The sequence below is a fragment of the Pristiophorus japonicus genome, chromosome 6 (assembly GCF_044704955.1).
Source record: "Pristiophorus japonicus isolate sPriJap1 chromosome 6, sPriJap1.hap1, whole genome shotgun sequence".
NCBI lineage: Eukaryota > Metazoa > Chordata > Chondrichthyes > Pristiophoridae > Pristiophorus > Pristiophorus japonicus.
In genome coordinates, this window is record NC_091982.1 from 22,399,630 (window position 1) to 22,421,398 (window position 21,769).

Here is a 21,769-nt window from a genome sequence, read left to right on the forward strand (position 1 = left end):
ACCCCACTCACTCACTGGGATCCCACCTGCTGAACTGCTCATGAAAAGAGCACTTAATACAAGGCTCTCGTTAGTTCACCCTGATCTACATGAACAGGTAGAGAGCAGGCAGCTTCAACAAAGTGCATACCATGATAGAGCAAATGTGTCATGTGAGATTGAAATCAATGATCCTGTATTTGTATTAAATTATGGACAAGGTCCCAAGTGGCTTCCCGGTACTGTCGTGGCCAAAGAGGGGAGCAGGGTGTTTCGGGTCAAACTTTCAAATGGACTCATTTACTGGAAACACTTGGATCAAATCAAACTCAGATTCATGGATTATCCTGAGCAACCCACCTTGGACCCTATCTTTTTTGATCCCCCAACACACACACATCAGTGGCAACCGGCACCACGGTTGACCACGAAGCAGAACCCATCATCCACAGCAACCCTGCAGGACCCACAACACCAGGCAGCCCAGCAAGGCCAGCTGCACAGCAGCCTAGCAAGGGCCCAACAAATGATTCAACAACACCAGCTTTCACACCAAGGCGATCAACCAGGACAAGAAGGGCCCCAGATCGACTCACATTTTAAATAGTTACACTATTGACTTTGGGGGGGAATGTTGTTATCAATGTGGACTTGTATTTACTCTGTACAGCCACCAGAGGGCTCATCCCCTGTAGTTCCAAGGGATCCCATAATCCCTTGGGAGCGCAGGTATTTAAGGAGGCTTCACAGGTTGGAGAGGCACTCTGGAGACCTGCAATAAAAGACTAAGGTCACACTTTACTTTGAGCTCACAGTGTTCAGTCTGACTCTTTCTCCATACACAACACTAACTTTCTGTGTTTCGTGTACGAGGTCACCTAAATCTCCCTGAACACAAACATTTAATAGCTTCTCACCATTTAAAAAATATTCTGTTTTTCTATTCTTCCTCCCACATTATACTCCATCCGCCATCTTATTGCCCACTCACTTAACCTGTCTATATCCCTTTGCAGGCTCTTTGTATCCTCCTCAAAGCTTACTTTCCCACCTGGCTTTATATCATCAGCAAACTTGGATACATTGCATTCAGTCTCTTCATCGAAGTCGTTAATATAGATTGTAAATAGCTGAGGCCCCAGCTTTGCGTCACACTAGTTACAACCTGCCAACTGGAAAATGACCCATTTATCCCTACTTTCTGTTTTTTGTCTGATAACCAATCCTCTATGCTAATATATTGCTCCCAACCCCATGAGCCCTTATCTTACATAGCAACCTTTTATGTGACACCTGATCGAATGCCTTTTGGAAATCCAAATATACTACATCCCCTTTACCTAGCCTGCTAGTTACAGCCTCAAAAAATTCTAATAAATTTGTTAAATATTATTTTCCTTTCATAAAACCAATTTGACTCTGCTTAATCATATTATGATTTTCTAAGTGCCCTCTTACCATTTCCTTGATAATGGATTCCAGCAATTTCCCAATGACTGATATCAGGCTAACTGACCTGTAGTTCCCCGTTTTCTCTCTCTCCTTTCTTGAATAGTGGGATTTCATTTGCTAACTTCCAATCCTCTGGGACTGTTCTAAAATCTAGGGAATTTTGGAAGATCAAAACCAATGTATCCACTATTTCTGGAGCCACCTCTTTTAGAACCCTAAGATGTAAGCCATCAGTTCAAAAGGATTTGTTAGCTTTTAGTCCCATTAGTTTTTCAAGTATCTTTTCTCTACTGATATTAGTTACTTTAAGTTCCTCACTCTAATGAGCCCCTTGATTCTCCACTATTTCTGGTATGCTTTTTGTGTCCACTACTGTGAAGACAGATACAAAATAATTTTTTAAAGGCTTTATTCCCCATTATAATTTCACTTGTCTCAGCCTATATGGGACCAACACTTACTTTTACTACTCTCTTCCTTTTTACATACTTGTAGAAGCTCTTACAATCTGTTTTTATATTTCTTGCTAGTTTACTCTCATATTCTATTTTCTCCCTTTTAATCAACTTTTTTGGTCATCTTTTGCTGCTTTCTAAAGCTCTCCCAGTCCTCAGGTTTATGACTATTCTTCGCAACTTTATAATAATAGCTTAATAATAACTTTTATTTATATAGTGTCTTTAACGTAGTAAAACATCCCAAGGAATTTCACAGCAGTGTTATAAGACAAACAGATAAATTTGACACCGAGCCATCTAAGAAGGAATTAAGGCAGATGACCAAAAGCTTGGTTAAAGAGGTAGGTTTTAAGGAGCGTCTTAAAGGAGGAAAGAGAGGTAGAGATGCGGAGAAGTTTAGAGATGGAGTTGCAGAGCTCAGGACCCAAACAGCTGAAGGCACGTCCACTGATGATTGAGCAGTTATAATGAGGGTTGTTCAATAGGGCAGACATCTTGTGGGATTGTGAGGCTGAAAAAGATCATAGAGATAGGAAGGGGCAAGGCAATGGAGTGATTTGTAAACAAGGATGAGAATTTTGAAATAGAGATGTTGTTTAACCGGGAGCCAATGTAGATCAATGATCGTGACTGAGTGCGAGTTAGGACACAGGCTGCTGAGTTTTGAATGACCTCAAGTTTATGTAGTGTAGAATGTGGGAGACCAGCCATGAGTGAGTTGGAGTAGTTAAATCTCGAGGTAACAAAGGCAAGAATGAGGGTTTCAGCAGCAGAAGAGCTGAGGCAGGGGTGGAGGCAGGCAATGTAACAGAAGTGGAAAAAGGCGGTTTTAGTTATGCCGTGGATATGTGACTGAAAATTCATTTCAGGATCAAATATGACACCTAGGTTGCGAACAACCTTGTTCATCCTCAGATTGATGCAAGGGAGAGGGATGGAGTGAGTAGTTAGTGAACGCAGTTTGTGGTGGGGACCAAAGACAATGGCTTCGGTCTTCCCTATATTTAATTGGAGAAAATTTCTGCTCGTCCAGTACTGGATGTCGGATAAACAATCTGACAATTTAGAGACCATGGAGAGGTAGAGCTGGATGTCGTCAGTGTACATGTGGAAACAGACTGCGTGTTTTCGGATGATATCACCAAGGGGCAGCATATAGATGAGAAATAAAAGGGGGCCAAGGACAGATCCTTGGGGGACACCTGAGGTAACGATGCGGGAGTGGGAAGAGAAGCCATTGCAGGAGATTTTCTGGCTACAATTAGATAATTAAGAATTAAACCAGGCGAGTGCATTCCCACCTAGCTGGATGATGGTTGAGAGGCTATGGAGGAGATGGAGTGGTCAACTGTGTCAAAGGCTGCAGACAGGTCCAGAAGGATGAGGTGAGATAGTTTTCCATTGTCACACTCACAAAGGATCTCATTTGTGACTTTGGTGAGAGCCGTTTCGGTACTGTGGCAAGGGCGAAAACCAGATTGAAGGGATTCAAAGATTGAATTCATGGAAAGATGGTAATGGATTTGGGAGATGACAACACATTCAAGTACATAAGAACATAACAAATAGGGGCAGGAGTAGGCCATATGGCCCCTCGAACCCGCTGCACCATTTAATACGATCATGGCTGATCCGATCATGGACTCGGGTCCACTTCCCTGCCTGCTCCCCATAACCCCTTATTCCCTTATCGATTAAGAAACTGTCTATCTCTGTCTAAAATGTATTCAATGTCCCAGCTTCCACAGCTCTCTTAGGCAGCGAATTCCACAGATTTACAACCCTCTGAGAGAAAAAATTCCTCTTCATCTCTGTTTTAAATGGGCGGCCCCTTATTCTAAGATTATGCCCCCTAGTTCTAGTCACCCCCATCAGTGGAAACATCCTCTCTGCATCCACCTTGTCAAGCCCCTCATAATCTTATATATTTCAATAAAATCACCTCTCATTCTTCTGAATTCCAATGAGTAGAGGCACAACCTACTCAACCTTTTCTCATAAGTCAACCCCCTCATCTCCAGAATCAACCTAGTGAACCTTCTCTGAACTGCCTCCAAAACAAATATATCCTTAAATATGGAAACCAAAACTGTACACAGTATTCCCGGTTGGGCCTCAGCAATACCCTGTATAACTGTGGCAAGACTTCCCTGCTTTTATACTCCATCCCCTTTGCAATAAAGACCAAGATTCCATTGGCCTTCCTGATCACTTGCTGTACCTGCATACTTACCTTTTGTGTTTCATGCACCAGGACCCCCAGGTCCCGCTGTACTGCAGCACTTTGAAATTTTTCTCCATTTAAATAATAACTTGCGCTTTAATTTTTTTCTGCCACACTTTTTAACATTATACTTCATCTGACAAATTTTTGCCCACTCACTTAGCCTGTCTATGTCCTTTTGCAGGGTTTTTGTGTCCTCCTCACACATTGCTTTTCCTCCCATCTTTGTGTTGTCAGCAAACCTGGCTACGTTACACTCAGTCCCTTCATCCAAGTCGTTAATATGGATTGTAAATAGTTGGGGTCCCAGCACTGATCTCTGCGGCACCCCATTAGTTACTGATTGCCAACTCGAGAATTAACCATTTATCCCAACTCTCTGTTTCTGTTGGTTAGCCAATCCTCTATCCATGCTAATATATTACCCCCAACCCCATTGATATTTCCTCACTATACAGTATAAATGCACACGAGACTCATACTTGATAGAAGGTCACTCTGTGACCAGTTACCTTTATTACCAGGACCTCAAGTGATGAAGGTGGGTGGAGCTTCCCCTTTTATACCTGAAAGTCCAGGTTAGGAGTGTCTCCCACAAGTTCACCCTTTGTGGTCAATGTTCTCAAGGTGTACAACTTAGGTCAGCTTATACATGGGTTACAATGATAGTTGAGTACATGACACCCATGAACTTTTATCTTGTGCAGTAACCTTTTATGTGGCACCTTGTCAAATGCCTTCTGGAAGTCCAAATACACCACATCCACTGGTTCCCCTGTATCCACCGTGTTCATTATATCCTCAAAGAATTCCAGCAAATTTATCAAACATGACTTCCCCTTCATAAATCCATGCTGACTCTGCCTGACTGAATTATGCTTTTCCAAATGTCCTGCTACTACTTCTTTCATAATGGACTCCAACATTTTCCCAACCACAGATGTTAGGCTTACTGGTCTATGCTTTTTGTCTGCCTCCTTTTTTAAATAGGGGTGTTACATTTGCAGTTTTCCAATCTGCTGGAACCTCCCCAGAATCCAGGTAATTTTGGTAAATTACAACCAATGCATCCACTTTCCCTGCTGCTACTTCTCTTAAGTCTCTAGGATGCAAGCCATCATGTCCAGGGAATTTATGCGCCTTTAGTCCCATTATCTTACTGAGTACCACCTCCGTAGTGATTGTGATTTGGACAGAAAGGGAGATTGGAGATGGGGCGATAGCTAGCAAGCAAAGTGGGGTCAAGTTTTATTTTTTGAGAGGGGTGATGACAGTATATTTGAAGGAGAGGAGAACAGTACCTGAGGAGAGAGAACCGTTAATAATGTCGGCTAACATTGAAACCAAAAAAGGAATTTGGGTGGTGAGCAGTTTAGTGGGAATAGGGTCAAGGGAGCAGCAATTGGGTCTCATGGACAAGATGAGCTTGGAGAGATCAAGAGCGGAGATCAAAGAGAAACTGGAGAAAGATGTGAGTTTTAGTAGGGACTAGGGCATCAAAGGTGATGGTGAGGGTGTGGTTGAGCAGATTGGTGGCTGCAGAAATGTCATTTTTAAAAGAAGGCCAAAGGTTTGACAGTTTTGAATTGATAACTGCAGTTTTAAGAGAGTTTGGAGAGAGTTTTTTCCAGGACGGATGTAGAAGGAAGTAGGCTTGGATTGGGGAAGGAGAATGTGGGTCGAGAGCAATACAAGGAAATGGTCAGAGATGGCTTTATCTTTAATCGACATGGTTAGAATAGCAAGGCCACGAGAGATTGCAAGACCAAGGGGGTGGTTGTAAATATAGTTGAGGAATTTACATGGAGGGAGAGATTAAGGGAGGGCAGGAGGGTAATGAACTCAGAGGAGAGAGAGTATGATGAATTAAGATGGAGGTTGAAATCACCGAGAATGAGACGTTGTTCAATGCATAGGCTGAGGGAGGAAAGCAGTGAAGATATATCCATGATAAAGTTTTTATTATACTTGGGTGAGAGGTAGAGAACGAGTATTTTGAATGAGAGATGAGAGGTGTGGAATAAGACAAGATGTTCAAAGGATGAGAAAGTGCTGGAGGAGTAGAGGGACAGATCAAAGTATGATTTGGTGATGAGAGCTATACCGCCACCATGGCGGTCTGGGCGAGGCAAGTGGTGGAAGGTATAGCCGAGAGGGGAGGCTTCGATTAAAGGTAGTGTGTCATTATCCCTCAGCCAAATTTCCGTTAGTGCCATGATGTCGATGCAGACATCCACGATAAGGTCATGGATGGCAAGGGCCTTGTTTGCAAGTGAACGAACATTCTGCAAGGATATTTTGAGAGGATCCGTGATGGCTGATCTACTGCCAGCATTCACATGGCCAATGCTTGAAGGGATGAGTTGGACTGGGAGGAAATTTGCAAGGTTAGCCCACACTGGGCAAGCTGAGCGGTAAGGCCACTGAGAGAATAGGATGGGACAATTGGGGTTGCTGCTTGTGAGGAGACAGTGATGAGTGCCACAATGGGCCCTTCGGAGAATGTCAAGAGGGGCACAGAGGTGTCGTGTATGTGTGCTTGGGTTTACTAGCCACCAGGTGGCGCCACTGTCGGAGGTCATTGGACTGTGCGCACGTGTGTGCGGCCCAGGTATAAAAGGCCAACCATCTTGTAATGTAATCATTTTGGGCCCTAATAAAGTAGAGCCAGGTTTATACCTGTTCGGAGTTTACAATATTCAGTCTATTGAGTTATTGCATACACAACTTTTGGCGACAAGGTAACAAGAACCTTCGCATGCATAAATGAGCACAATTGGAATTCTGGAGCGATTCGTGGAGGGAGAAGATTGGGCGGACTTTGTAGCCCACTTGAATCAGTACTTCATGGCCAACAAAATGGAGAAAGAGGCAGACGCAGTTTGGCGCCGGACGGTTCTCCTCACGGTTTGCGGTCCGAAAATCTATGGACTCATAAAGATTCTCCTCTCGCCCTTAAGTCCAACGGACAAGGACTATGAAACATTGTGTGCTTTGTTACTTGACCATCTCAAACCAGATGAAGGCATCATCATCTCAAGATATCGATTCTATACACACGTTCGTTCTGAGGGTCAGGATGTATCGGAATTCGTTGTCAACCTAAGCCGTCCAGCTGGACCGTGTAAGTTCGAAACTGCGTTGACAGACATGCTGCGGGACTTCTTTATAATCGGCATCAACCACGAGGTGATCGTGCGAAAGCTACTGGCGGCGGAGACGCTGGATTTGAGCAATGCCATCACGATTGCCCAATCATGCATGACGATGGACAAAAGCTTAAAGCAGATATCATTGAAAAATCAGAACTCGGCAAGTACTGTAAACAAGATAGTATCGTCGTTTGGCAGAGCTGCATATGGCAGGACCTACCCGACCGCATACGCGAAACCTGTGGCTGCTCAAAGTCTGTCAATGGGAATGAATCCGATATCACCGTGTTAGCGTTGTGCGGGAAATCATCGGCATCATCTGTGTTGGTTTAAACAGTATATATAACAATAAGGCTGTTCGAGAGTGGGCATCTCCAGCGCATGTGTCCGCAACTGAACAAGGGTGCTGCGACACACCACGTGGAGGATGATGACCAGTCTAGCGCAGATCTGGATATGCAATCCGAGATATCAGCGAAGGAAGTGTATGGACTGTATTCAGTCCTAACATAGAGCCAACCAATAATGATTAATGTAAAACTTAATGGTGTGCCGGTATCGATGGAATTGGACATGGGTGCAAGTCAATCAATAATGAACCAGAGGACATTCGACAGGCTGTGGGATACTAAGGCAGAGAGGCCTAAGCTGAGACCTGTATATGCCAAGTTGCGTAAGTACACTAAAGAACTCATAATAGTGATTGGCAGTGCAATAATCAAGGTATCGTATGATGGTGCGGTTCATGATTTACCGTTATGGATTGTTCCAGGCAATGGCCCAATGCTGTCCGGCAGGAACTGGTTCGAAAAAATCAAAAGGAACTGGAACGAGATCAAAGCGTTGTCGTCATCGGAGGATACTCCATGTGCTCAAGTGCTGAGCAAGTTCCTCTCGCTGTTTGAACCAGGCATCGGCAATTTCACGGGAGACAAGGTGCAGATCCATGTGGACTCAGCTGCAAGACCCGTCTATCATAAAGCTTAGGCAGTTTCGTACATGATGAGAGAGAAGGTTGAAATCAAACTGGGCAGACTTCAGCATGAAGGGATCATATCACTGGTCGAATTTAACGAATGGGCCAGCCCCATTCTTCCCATGTTGAAAAGTGATGGCACTGTCAGGATTTGTGGAGACTACAAGGTTACGATCAACTGAGTTTCAAAACAGGATCAATATCCATTACCGAAGGCTGATGACCTGTTTGCAACACTAGCCGGGGGGAAGTCATTCACAAAACTGGATCGGATGTCGGCCTACATGACACAGGAGCTGGTTGACACGTCAAAGAAGCTTACATGCATCAACACTCATAAAGGACTGTTTATCTACAACAGGTGCCCTTTTGGAATTCACTCAGCTGCAGCCATATTTCAGAGGAACATGGAGAGTCTACTGAAGTCCATCCCCAGAAACATCGTGTTCCAAGATGACATACTTGTCACAGGTCGTGACTCCGCCAAATATTTGAACAACCTGGACGAGGTTCTACATCATCTGGACAAAGTGGGACTCAGACTGAAACGCTCGAAGTGCGTTTTCATGGCACCGGAAGTCGAATTCCTGGGGAGGAAAATTGCTGCTAACGGTATCAGGCCTACGGACTCGAAAACCAAGGCCATCAAAAATGCACCTAAGTCTCAGAATGTGACGGAGCTGCGTTGGTTCCTTGGTCTACGCAACTCCTTCAGTAATTTCTTACATAGATTGAGCACCTTATTAGAGCCACTGCACATGCTGCTAAGAAAAGGTGACAACTGGGTTTGGGATGCGTCTCAAGGTAGAGCTTTTGAGAAAGCTACTTGTCATGTATTCAACCAGCATTGTAACCCATGTATAATCTGACCTAAGTTGCACACTGTGAGAACAATGACCACTAGGTGGGAGACACTCCTAACCTGGACCTTCAGGTATAAAAGGGGAAGTTCCACCCACCTTCATCACTTGAATGCTCAGAAATAAAGGACACAGACCGACCTTCTCTCAAGCATGGGCCTCGTGTGCATTTATACTGTATAGTAACGACGTAACAATGGCGACGAGAAACTGGGATTTAAACACGCGAGCAGAACAGATGAGAGGTACTGTGTTAAGGAATGGTTGGGACAGAGATTCAATATTGTTAAAGCAGCACACAGTTCTCCAGGCAGACAAGGGCAGTCGGGCATGCCCCAACATGTAGTCAAACCCAGAGGGGGAGTTCGACAGAGATAATGGCAAGTTGAATGGCGATTCACGCCATTGCAAGGGAAAATGCGGCCAGTAATGGGGCCATCAACACCTGTTAATGGCGCACTCAAAGACAGTCACAGGGGCAGTCAGGGACGATCGACTGGCAAGGGACCTTTTGTTTCCAACAGCAGCTCATGTTGGAGGCGTGGAGACACACACTCAGCTGGAGTTTGCAGAGATGAGCAAAATACCTGCAGAAATTGCAGAAATGAACGCTGGGGGAAATCGCTGGAAGCTGAAGTTCAGCGAGTTCATGTGGAGCACATATACAGTTCATACACCAGGACGCCACCGATAATGATGAAAGTGCTCCTCAATGGCGTCCCAGTATCAATGGAGCTAGACACGGGGGCTAGCCAGTCCCTGATGGGTATCAAACAGTTCAAAAAGTTGTGGGCGTCCAAGGCCAGTAGGCCAAAATTATCACCGATTGATGCACAGCTACGGACTTACACAAAGCAGATCATTCCGGTGCTAGGCAGCGCCACGGTAGTCGTGACCCACAAAGATTCGGAGAAAAGGTTGCCACTCTGGATTGTCCCAGGGGACGGTCCCGCACTACTGGGGAGGAGTTGGCTTGCTGTCATGAACTGGAAATGGGACGATGTCAATGCAATTTCCTCTGTGGAGCGAGTACCACGCTCACAGATCCTGGACAAATTTGGCTTATTATTTCAACCCGGCATTGGCACTTTCATGGGGGCCAAGGTAGTGATTCACATAAACCCGGACGCCAGACCAGTACACCACAAGGCCAGAGCGGTGCCATACATGATGCGGGAAAAGATAGAAGTCGAATTGGACCGCCTGCTGAGGGAAGGCATCATCTCGACAGTCGAATTCAGTGATTGTGCCGGTGCTCAAGGCGGATGGGTCAGTCAGGATATGTGGTGATTACAAGGCCACCATCAATCGGGTGTCACTCCAAGACCAGTACCCGCTACCGAGAGTGGAAGACCTCTTTGCGACGTTATCCGGTGGCAAACCTTTTTCAAAATTGGAACTGACCTCAGCTTACATGACCCAGGAGCTGGCGAGTGAATCGAAGAAGCTGACCACCATCACGACACACAAGGGGTTGTTTGAGTACAACAGATGTCCGTTTAGGATTTGCTCAGCCGCCGCGATCTTGCAACGAAATATGGAAAGCCTCCTCAAGTCGATTCCAGGGACGGTGGTTTTTCAGGACGACATCCTCATCATGGGTTACGATACTAAAGAACACCTCCACAACCTGGAGGAGGTGCTACGCAGACTGGACCGGGTAGGGCTGCGACTGAAAAAGGCGAAGTGCGTCTTCCTAGCTCCAGAGGTAGAATTCCTGGGGATGAGGGTAGCAGCAGATGGGATCAGCCCTATTGCGTCCAAGACAGAAGCGATCCAGAGAGCACCCAGACCCCGTAACACGACAGAGCCGCGTTCGTTCCTGGGGCTCCTGAACTATTTTGGTAACTTTCTTCCCAAATTGAGCACGCTGCTAGAGCCGTTACACGTGCTCCTATGCAAAGGTCGCGAATGAGTCTGGGGCGACAGCCAGGAAAGGGCTTTTAATAGAGCACACAATTTGTTATGTTCCAACACTCTGTTAACACTATACGACCCATGTAAGAAACTTGTGTTAACGTGCGATGCGTCGTCCTATGGTGTCGGGTGTGTGTTGCAGCATGTCAATGTCAAGGGTCAGTTACAGCCGGTAGCTTATGTCTCCAGGAGTCTGTCCCAGGCAGAAAGGGGTTACGGGATGGTAGAAAAGGAGGCGCTCGCGTGTGTATATGCGGTAAAGAAAATGCACCAGTACCTGTTTGGCAGGAAATTTGAGCTGGAGACAGATCACAAACCCCTAACGTCCCTTTTGGCCGACAACAAGGCCATAAATGCAAACGCATCGGCCCGCATACAGAGGTGGGCACTCACGTTAGCTGCCTATGTCTATACAATTCGGCACAGACCGGGCACCGAAAACTGCGCCGATGCACTCAGCAGGCTTCCACTAGCCACCACTGAGGGGGCTACCGAGCATGCTGCTGAGATGGTCATGGCTGTTGAAGCTTTTGGAAGCGAAGGCTCACCTGTGACAGCCCGTCAGATTAAAGTCTGGACAAATAGAGACCCACTATTGTCTCTAGTCAAGAAATGTGTCCTGAATGGGGACTGGGCAGCCACGTACGGGGCATGCCCTGAGGAATTTAAACCATTTCACAGATGCAGGGATAAACTCTTGATTCAGGCCGATTGCCTACTGTGGGGAAACAGCGTAGTCATGCCCCAGATGGGCAGAGAGGTGTTCATCAGAGAACTCCACAATGAGCACCCGGGCATTGTCATGATGAAGGCAATTGCCAGGTCACACGTTTGGTGGCCAGGGATAGAGGCAGATCTGGAACTTTGTGTTCGCAGGTGCAACACGTATGCCCAGCTGGGCAATGCGCCCAGGGAAGGCCCCCTTAGCCCCTGGCCATGGCCCGCCAAGCCTTGGTCACGCATCCATGTGGACTACGCAGATCATTTCATGGGAAAATTGCTTTTGGTTGTAGTAGACGCCTACTCCAAATGGATGGAGTGTGACATTTTAAATTCAAGCACATCCTCTGCCACGGTAGAAAGTCTACGGGCAATGTTCGCCGCCCATGGTCAGCGACAATGGCCCGTGCTTCACAAGCACTGAATTCCAGGACTTCATGGCAGGCAATGGAATTAACCATGTTAGAACGGCACCGTTCAAGCCGACCTCAAACGGCCAGGCAGAATGAGCAGTGCAGATAACCAAACAGTGTATGCTCAGAATCCAAGGGGGTTCCCTACAAAGGCGCTTATCACGCTTCCTGTTGGCCTATAGATCCCGACCACATTCGCTCACGGGGGTTCCACCCGCAGAGCTGCTAATGAAAAGGACGCTCAAAACCCGGCTACCCCTTATACACTCCACCATGAAAGAAATTGTCGAGAGCAGGCGCCAGCCACAATATGACTACCATGACAGGAATGCGAGGGTGCGATGTATTGATATAAATGATCCTGTTTTTGTCCTCAACTACGCTGCAGGGCCCAAATGGCTCGCAGGCACTGTGATTGCCAAAGAGGGAAATAGGATTCTGGTAGTTAAACTTACCAATGGACAAATCTGCCGTAGACACGTGGATCAAACAAAAAGAAGGTTCAGCAACCCCATAGAAGAAGCAGAGGAAGAACACGATGTAGAGTTCACTCCACCACAGGTGACCGAACACCGGAACCAAAGGGAGGAGAGCCCAGTCACTGTGGGCAGTCTGGATAGGCCTGAGGCACCGCAAACAGCAGACACTCAGGCCAGCGCCCAACAACTGGAGCCCCAACTCAGGCGCTCTACAAGAGAGCGTAAACCACCAGAGAGACTCAACCTGTGATCCCAGTAAGACTTTGGGGGAGAGGTGATGTCATGTATTCAACCAGCATTGTAACCTAAGTATAATCTGACCTAAGTTATACACTGTGAGAACAATGACCATAGGTGGGAGACACTCCTAACCTGGACCTTCAGGTATAAAAGGGGAAGCTCCACCCACCTTCATCACTTGAGTGCTAAGAAATAAAGGACAGGTCACAGACTGACCTTCTCTCAAGCATGGGCCTCGTGTGCATTTATACTGTATAGTAAGGATGTATCACTACTAATCTGCTTTGCTCTAACAAGCTGCTGGTACATTATGATCTGTGTAAGCGTCTAGTATTGTCCTGTGATGCTTCGTCATATGGAGTTGGTTGCGTGCTCCAATAAGCTATTGAGCCGTCCAAATTACAACCAGTTGCATATGCTTCAAAAAGTTTGTAAAAGCCAAAAAGAGCCTCCAGCATGGTATAGAAATAAGCACTAGCCTGTGTGTATTGGATTATAAAGATGCATCAGTACCTGTTTGGTCTTTGGTTTGAACTGGAAACAGATCACAAGCCACTCATTTCATTGTTTTCGGAAAACAAAGGTATCAATACCAATGCATCATCCCGCATCCAGAGGTGGGCGCTGACATTATCTGCCTATGATTATGACATTCGCCATAGACCTGGCACTGAGAATTGTGCCGATGCATTGAGCCATCTGCCATTGCCCATAGTGGAGATGGAATCATCACAACCGGCAGACCTAATGTTAGTGATGGATGCTTTTGAAAGTGAAGGAACCCCTGTCATGGCCCAACAAGTTAAGACCTGGATCAGCCAGGACCCGATATTATCGGTTGTGAAACGTTGTATCCTTAGTAGTGATTGGTCTGCCATACCCAAGCAAATGTGTAAGGAGACCAAACCTTACATCCGTCGCAAATACGAACTATCCATTCAATCAGATTGTATACTGTGGGGTAATCATGTTGTTATGTCCAACACGGCAGAGAGAAATTTGAGCATGATCTGCATAGCCCACATCCCGGTATTGTCATGATGAAAGCCATTGCCAGGTCTCATGTATGGGGCCTGGAATTGACTCTGATCTGGAATCATGTGTGCATCAGTGCAACACTTGCATGCAGCTTAGTAAAGCACCAGCGGATTCGTTGCTGAGTCTGTGGTCATGACCATCTAAACCATGGTCCAGGATCCACATCGACTTTGCAGGTCCCTTCCTGGGAAAGATGTTCTTAGTTGTGGTGGATGCTTATTCCAAGTGGATAGAGTGTACAATCATGTCATCCAGCACATCCACAGCTACCAGTGTCATGTTTGCTACGCATGGTCTGCCTGACATTGTAAGTGACAATGGACCTTGCTTCACCAGTATGGAGTTTCAAGAGTTCATGAAACTCAATTGTATCAAGCATGTGAGGTCAGCACCATTCAAACCCGCATCCAATGGACAAGCAGAGCGTGTGGTCCAAACCATCAAGCAGCATATGAAATGTGTAACTCAAGGTTCACTGCAAACTTGCTTGTCATGCATATTGCTTAGTTACAGGACAAGACCCCATACGCTTACCGGGGTCTCCCCTGCTGAACTATTGATGAAGAGAGGTCTCAAGACCAAGCTCTCTCTTGTCCACCCTGACTTGAATAATCGTGTCGAATACAGATGTCAAAGTCAGCAAGGGTATCATGATCGCGCTGCTGTGTCACGCGACATTTCTATCAATGATCCTGTTTATGTACTGAATTATGGTCAAGGTCCCAAATGGATTGCCAGTACTGATACGGCCAAGGAGGGTAACAGAGTGTTTATCGTTAAGCTCAAGAATGGGCAGACATGCAGGAAACATGCCGATCAGATAAAGCTGTGGCACACGGATGAACCTGAACAGTCTGAGGAAGACACAATCAGTGACCAACCAACCTACCCTCAGTCACCAGAGGACTCCGCTGTCATCAATGAATCTGGACTTTCAATCACTGACGTGGTCATTGCCACTCCCATCAGATCGGCTACCCAGCCCCCAGTCATAACAGACTCAGAACGCTTGCCCAAGGCTGGAGTTGAACTGAGATGTTCAACTCGGGAGCGGAAAGCCCCGGACCGTCTCAATTTGTAATAAAACCATTACTAATATCTTAAAGGGGATATTGTCATGAATGTATGCCTGAGTTTACCAGTCACCAGGTGGCGTCACTGTCGGAGGTCATTGGGCTGTGCGCATGTGTGTGCAGTCCAGGTATAAAAGGCCAGCCATCTTGTAAGGTAATCACTTTCGGCCCTCATAAAGTACAGCCAGGTTTGTACCTGTTCGGAGTTTACAGTATTCAATCTATTGAGTTATTGCACACACAACAAGAGGGAAGCTGCAGACTTGTCTAAAAGGGAGTCAAGTCTGGGACGGCGGCACGAGAGTGGGAAGGTTGTAGAGTAATGAAGTGTTGGCGTAGGGATTTTGGAGGACAGAGTCTATGAGAGAGGACAGATGAGCGGCGGCATATCGGCAATAGATACTGACCATGGAGGGAAAGAGAGAGAAAGCTGGAGAAGGAAGTGTAAAAAGAAGTCAATGGCTCGCGTTTGAAGCTGCAGTCAAAATGTGCACGCAAATAGGTATAAGCGAAAAACTGAAAAAAATTAATTCAATGTACATGGTAAATACTACAATAAGAATTCTACAAGATTAGAATCAATATGATAATGATTAATTATATTTAAATAAAATGAAATAATATATAGAATAATTATAAATTAATTTAAAATCATTAAATCAGTAATTGAAGAAAAGTTAAATGAGTCTTTAGCTGTCTTTATAATTCACTCTCTGTCCTGTGATTCAATTAATATGGAAGAACCAATCACTTCCCTCCTTTGTTGTGACTTTATAAACCACTTCTTTTAATCTAAGACTATCTGTAACTTCTTTAGTTCGCCACGGATGGATCACTTTTCCCATAGAGTTTTTATTTCTCAATTTTACTGCATCTAGTAAAACTGCCAGCAATCTCTACAGAGCTTTTAAAGGCTGTTAGTCGGTGCAATAATTGGCAAGCATCTGCTTTGAAACTGGACTATTTTTTTGGTAGGTTAAATCGAAATAAACAATTTGTGCTTTGACAATGCTCAGAGCCTGGCGTTTTGACATTCCTGTTGCTGCCATTTATTCTATTCTTCAATTAAACTCAAGTTAACTTTCCTGCAAAAGTGATGCAAAGCCAATGTTTCTGCTGTTATTTGAAGAGCCAAATATATAAATGAAGTGCCTGTATGTCTGTATCTTGCCAATAGTAATATGTGCATCTTCACACTTCAATCAAAAGGGAGGGCGGCATTCAGGCTAATAGTAGGCTAGTTACAAACTGAGCCATGTTTTAGATCTTAGTTTTGTAGATAAGGGAAAATAAATAATAGCACATGGACTGAATCAAAGGGGCTGAACTTGGTGGATTTACCGCCCGCTGTCGCCCAATGCCGCCGAGTTTTCTGGGCAGTCTCCCCTCCGAGCGAGTTTGGTGGACAGGGAAGATCGCTGGGGACTGCCCGCTGGCGTCTGATGGCGTGCAACGTGCGTAAGTGTCCTCCGCCCGCCGAGTTGCCAGTTTGGTCCGGGCGGGAGTCCGCTGCAGCAGGGAAAAAACCCACCGCGTGGAGGCAGGTCTAACCTCAACGGTAAGTATGAAGACCTGCAAAAAAAGGTTAGCAAACTCCTTTTCTTTATTTTTTTTTTCCAGCGATTCAGGTGGATGGGGTCCCCTGAAGGTTTTCCAGTGTTTTATCTTTCACTTTTTGGAAAATGTTACTTTTATCTGTTCCGCTTTCCCTGGGCCCGACTCAATCCTCGGTGGTACTTTGCCGAGGATGGCATTTGCCGCCGAGATCGGGAGCTCCCGCCCGCTGCCGCCCAGATTCAAGGTGCAAGTCCTTTTCTTGCCACCGGGCGATCTTTCCAAGACTTTTTCATGAAAGTTCCGCCCAAAGTACCATCAGGTTCTCCGCGGTCCTTTGGGCGGAACTTGGGAGGAACCAAAGTGTTTAGTGAAACCATTTACTTATAGTGAAAATGACTGCTTGATCATTTTTAGAGGCCCAAAGAAGCCTCCTTCCCCTTAAAACATGGTCGGGAATCTTCTCTTGATTTTGTTACAGCCCTGACAGGCCTAATACCCTAGCTATAAGTGAGTTTCTCTTAATGTTATCATCACCATCATAGGCAGCCCCTCGACACGAGGATGACTTGCTTCCACGCCAAAAAAGAATAAGTTCACAGGTGTTCCAATGAAGGACCTAAAATTCCAGGTCCTGAACTACATCGTGAAGGGTGGAAGATGCCTGTGTGTGGATTTTTTTAATGTGTGGTGGCCGCTGGACACCAGCCACCACACGGGCTTGACAGAGCTAGGTCTTGGTCCAGTGGCAAGGATTAACCAAGACAACTGGAGACCTGCTCTGCTGCACGGACCTAGTGCGCACACATATCGCAGTGTGGGCTGACCCGTGCTGCCCCTGGGCCCCTGGCCCCAAACTCACGCCTCCCCTGGGCCCCGATCACGCCCCTCTACAGTCTCTCACCGCTCCTTCGCCCCCCACACCTCGCCGCTGCTGCTCCAATCACCGACCTGGACCTTGATGACGTCACTCTTTGCTGCCATTGCAGCTCGCGCTGCTCCCTGGAGTAGCATGCCTCCACGCTGCTCCCAGGCCACTGCTCACCACTCCTTTTATGGCCCCGACCTGCCGCTGGTGTTCTCACGCAGGTCGGGGCCTCCACGCTGCCTGTTATGTTAACATAAGCTAATGTTATAAGTGGCGAATTAAACTGGTGCATGCCCCAGTGATGTCTTTCAGAATGATCATGGATTAGATGGTGGCACTTACGTTATAGGGCCAATTTTGCGATTCCAGCTAAGAAATCACTGGGCCCAAATTGCTCAGGCTGCTGTACAGACTTGAACAGTGGGGAGCTGGATATTGTGAGCTTAACTTCTAACTATAATTCAAATTGACTTCCCTTAGCAGAGAGGTCAACAATCAGGGGGTAGAGATTTAAAGTAATTGGTAAAAGGATTAGAGGGGAGTTGAGAACTTTTTTCACCTGGAAGGTGGTAGGGTCTGGAACTCACTGCCTGAAATAGTTGTAGAGGTAGAAACCCTCATCACATTTAAAAAGTACTTGGATAAGCACTTGAAGTGCTGTAACCTACAAGGTTAGCGACAAAGAACTGAAAAGTGGGATTAGGCTGAATAGCTCTTTTTTGGCCGGCACAGACACAATTGGCCGGTCTCCTTCTATAAGAACATAAGAACATAAGAATTAGGAACAGGAGTAGACCATCTAGCCCCTCGATCCTGCTCTGCCATTCAACAAGATCATGGCTGATCTGGCCATGGATTCAGCACCACTTACCCGCCCGCTCCCCATAACCCTTAATTCCCTTATTGGTTAAAAATCTATCTATCTGTGATTTGAATACATTCAATGAGCTAGCCTCAACTGCTTCCTTGGGCAGAGAATTCCACAGATTCACAACCCTCTGGGAGAAGAAATTCCTTCTCAACTCGGTTTTAAATTGGCTCCCCCCGTATTTTGAGGCTGTGCCCCCTAGTTCTAGTCTCCCTGACCAGTGGAAACAACCTCTCTGCCTCTATCTTGTCTATCCCTTTCATTATTTTAAATGTTTCTATAAGATCATCCCTCATCCTTCTGAACTCCAATGAGTAAAGACCCAGTCTACTCAATCTATCATCATAAGGTAACCCCCTCATCTCCGGAATCAGCCTATGAATCGTCTCTGTACCCCCTCCAAAGCTAGTATATCCTTCCTTAAGAAAGGTGACCAAAACTGCACGCAGTACTCCAGGTGCGGCCTCACCAATACCCTGTACAGTTGCAGCAGGACCTCCTTGCTTTTGTACTCCATCCCTCTCGCAATGAAGGCCAACATTGCATTCGCCTTCCTGATTACCTGCTGCACCTGCAAACTAACTTTTTGGGATTCATGCACAAGGACCCCCAGGTCCCTCTGCACCGCAGCATGTTGTAATTTCTGCCCATTCAAATAATATTCCCTTTTACTGTTTTTTTTTCCAAGGTGGATGACCTCACATTTTCTGACATTGTATTCCATCTGTCAAACCTTAGCCCATTCGCTTAACCTATCTAAATCTCTTTGCAGCCTCTCTGTGTCCTCTCCACAACCCGCCTTCCCACTAATCTTTGTGTAATCTGAAAATTTTGTTACGCTACACTCTGTCCCCTCTTCCAGGTCATCTATGTATATTGTAAACAGTTGTGGTCCCAGCACCGATCCCTGTGGCACACCACTAACCACCGAAATTTGCCGTAAATTTGTATGATTCTACGATTCTCTGAGACTCCCTACAGCAATGCGCCTTTCGGAGGGAATGTGGCAATATGGCAGAGGGCAGGGAACTGTGTCAGTATGCAGCCCATAACAAGCCGTTGCTCATATAGTCACATTCCCTCCGCAACTTACTGACATACAGGTTGGCTTAATTGTTGGACTCATGTCTGTTACTATGAAGGTACTCTTTCAACTTGCAGCTTCTCAAAATTACTTTTCTGTTTGTATCACAAAGTGACACAAAATTTAAGGGAGCAGGTCCCAAATGGAAAAAGACTCACAAATGACTGGTTCCTGCCTCTCTGGAGGGAGGTCACCATAGAAATACTGATGTATCAGAGCATGGAGGGAGTAGGGAAAGGTGAAGCAGCAGATCTCCCCACAAGCTCAAGCTTACTTCTAATCTTATCTTATGTCTTGTCCCTCTTTTCACTTACACTCAGACAGCTATACATACAACTACGTGAACATCACACACAGCATATTGTAGTGCAAGTTATGTTTGAAGGTCTATCAGGTACCCATGATTCTAACATTTGTCCTTTTTCAGTCATCATAGGCCTGGAATAGCAACATGTCAGCATTGCCAATAGCCCACAGTTAGGCAGAGCTACATAGCATCCTGTGTCCCTGTAAATTAAGTTTGCAAGCAGCAACATAGCTACTCCAAGGTTTTTGCCAGCTGTCTACACATGCATGTGTAGACAGTTGGCCGACTGATATGTTGGTGTTGGTGGCTTAGAAGGATCTTGCGGCAAAAAAGTTTAATGCAGTGACCTAATTGCAGGCAACGTTTACTTTGAACTAGCCCTCAAAGTCACTCAAAAAACCTCATAAATTTATCTTGCATTACTGATCACTATTGAAGCAAATTTCTTTCGACATTTGACTTTTAAAGGAATACCAAGTGAATGGATTGTTTGTAGGACAAGGAATGAATGGTCTCATGGAGCTTCTGTTTGCAGTTTTAGCTTTTATTCAAGCAATCCAATTGTATCCTCGCTCAGATTGAGCAAGAAATATGCTGTGAAGTTGCCACAACCCACTTAGCAGGAATTAATTGGCTATTGGTTTACAGCTTGGTTTAAAGAAAAGTGAATGGCACCATTAGTGATAAACCTAAAATATTTCTGCAGGTAGAAAAAAAATCAGGCAGCCAAAAGGGAAGGGAAGCTTAAATTTGTGTTAAATCCGAATATATAAAAACTCTGTCATGTCAGAAGTAGTGATTTGAGATTTGCTCCAGATTGCACAATTCCCAGACTTATTCGAAAAATTAGTGCAACACTGTCAAATCTGTTCTCCACATGAGGCCAAACTCCATTGGCCTTCCTGAGTCAAAGACCACATGTCAGTGGATAAGGAGGAGATGCTGAATAGTCAGCTGAAATCCAGGATCCAAAACCAAAATTTGAATCCAATTGCATGAATGTAATCAGTCAAATCAAGGACAGCACACAAAAGTTAAATATTTCTCAAATGCTTATTCCTGGAGGAGTGAGACTAGGCTCAATGGTAGCATTCCCAGCTCTGAGTCAGAGGGTATGGGTTCAAGCTCCACTCCAGCCACAGTGGCCCCGATTTTGCTACACGCGGTGAATTGAGTGCGGCCGGGGTTGGTGGTGTGTGGTAAAGCCCGCTTCCGACTCGAGCCTGCCCTCTGCCCTGAATCTTCCGATGATTGTGCTTGTTAAGCCCGCCTTGCGGGCTTCCTGGCCAATTAAGAGGAAGCCGGTCTGATGATGTCATTTGATCAGCCAGTTTCCTTAAAGGGACCATGCCCACAATGATTTTGACAGTTCTTCTGTCAGTGTTTTACAGCATTGAGGTGCTGCAAACACTGACACTGATTGCACAAAGATGCATGGCTGCACCCATGCACTCCAATGACTCCCTCCAGATGCTTATGGAGGAAGTCACAGCTCGCAGGGAGGTTCTCTTCTCTTCCAATGGGTGGAAGGGACACCAACGCAGTCTGGTTGCACATTGCACAAGAGGGCACAAGCAGCGACGTCATCAGGAGGACCTGGCTGCAGTGGTGTAAACCTTCCAGTGATCTCAGTGGATCAGGAAACGTTACTGCAAAGCCACACTCAACCTCATCCTGCTGTGCCACTCATCACATCCCCATTACTCTGCCTTCCCTACTCTGCCCCTGCACATCCTTACTCACACCAACTTACCATCCCTCTCTCTCTATCTACATTATCAGTTCCTCATCTCACTAGCCACCCCTCACACTCACCCTCATCCTTGTCCAATCATATTAACTAGCAACACACAAAGGTAGGCACTTGGCTCCTTTAGCCAATGTTCATATAAAGTTTATATTGATGTGTTGGCAAACATTGAATTCTTTATTTTCAGCACTTTGCGTTCTTGGACAGATTTGTGGGCACTTTTGGAAGTGGTTTAGTGAGTTGTAATGAATGGTGAGACAAAAGGGTACCCCCACAATGGTGATGAGTGTGAAAGGAAGGGCTTGGACATTATAGTGATGCTTTATGGAGCTGGTGTGCGGTGGTGCCAACCTGCCA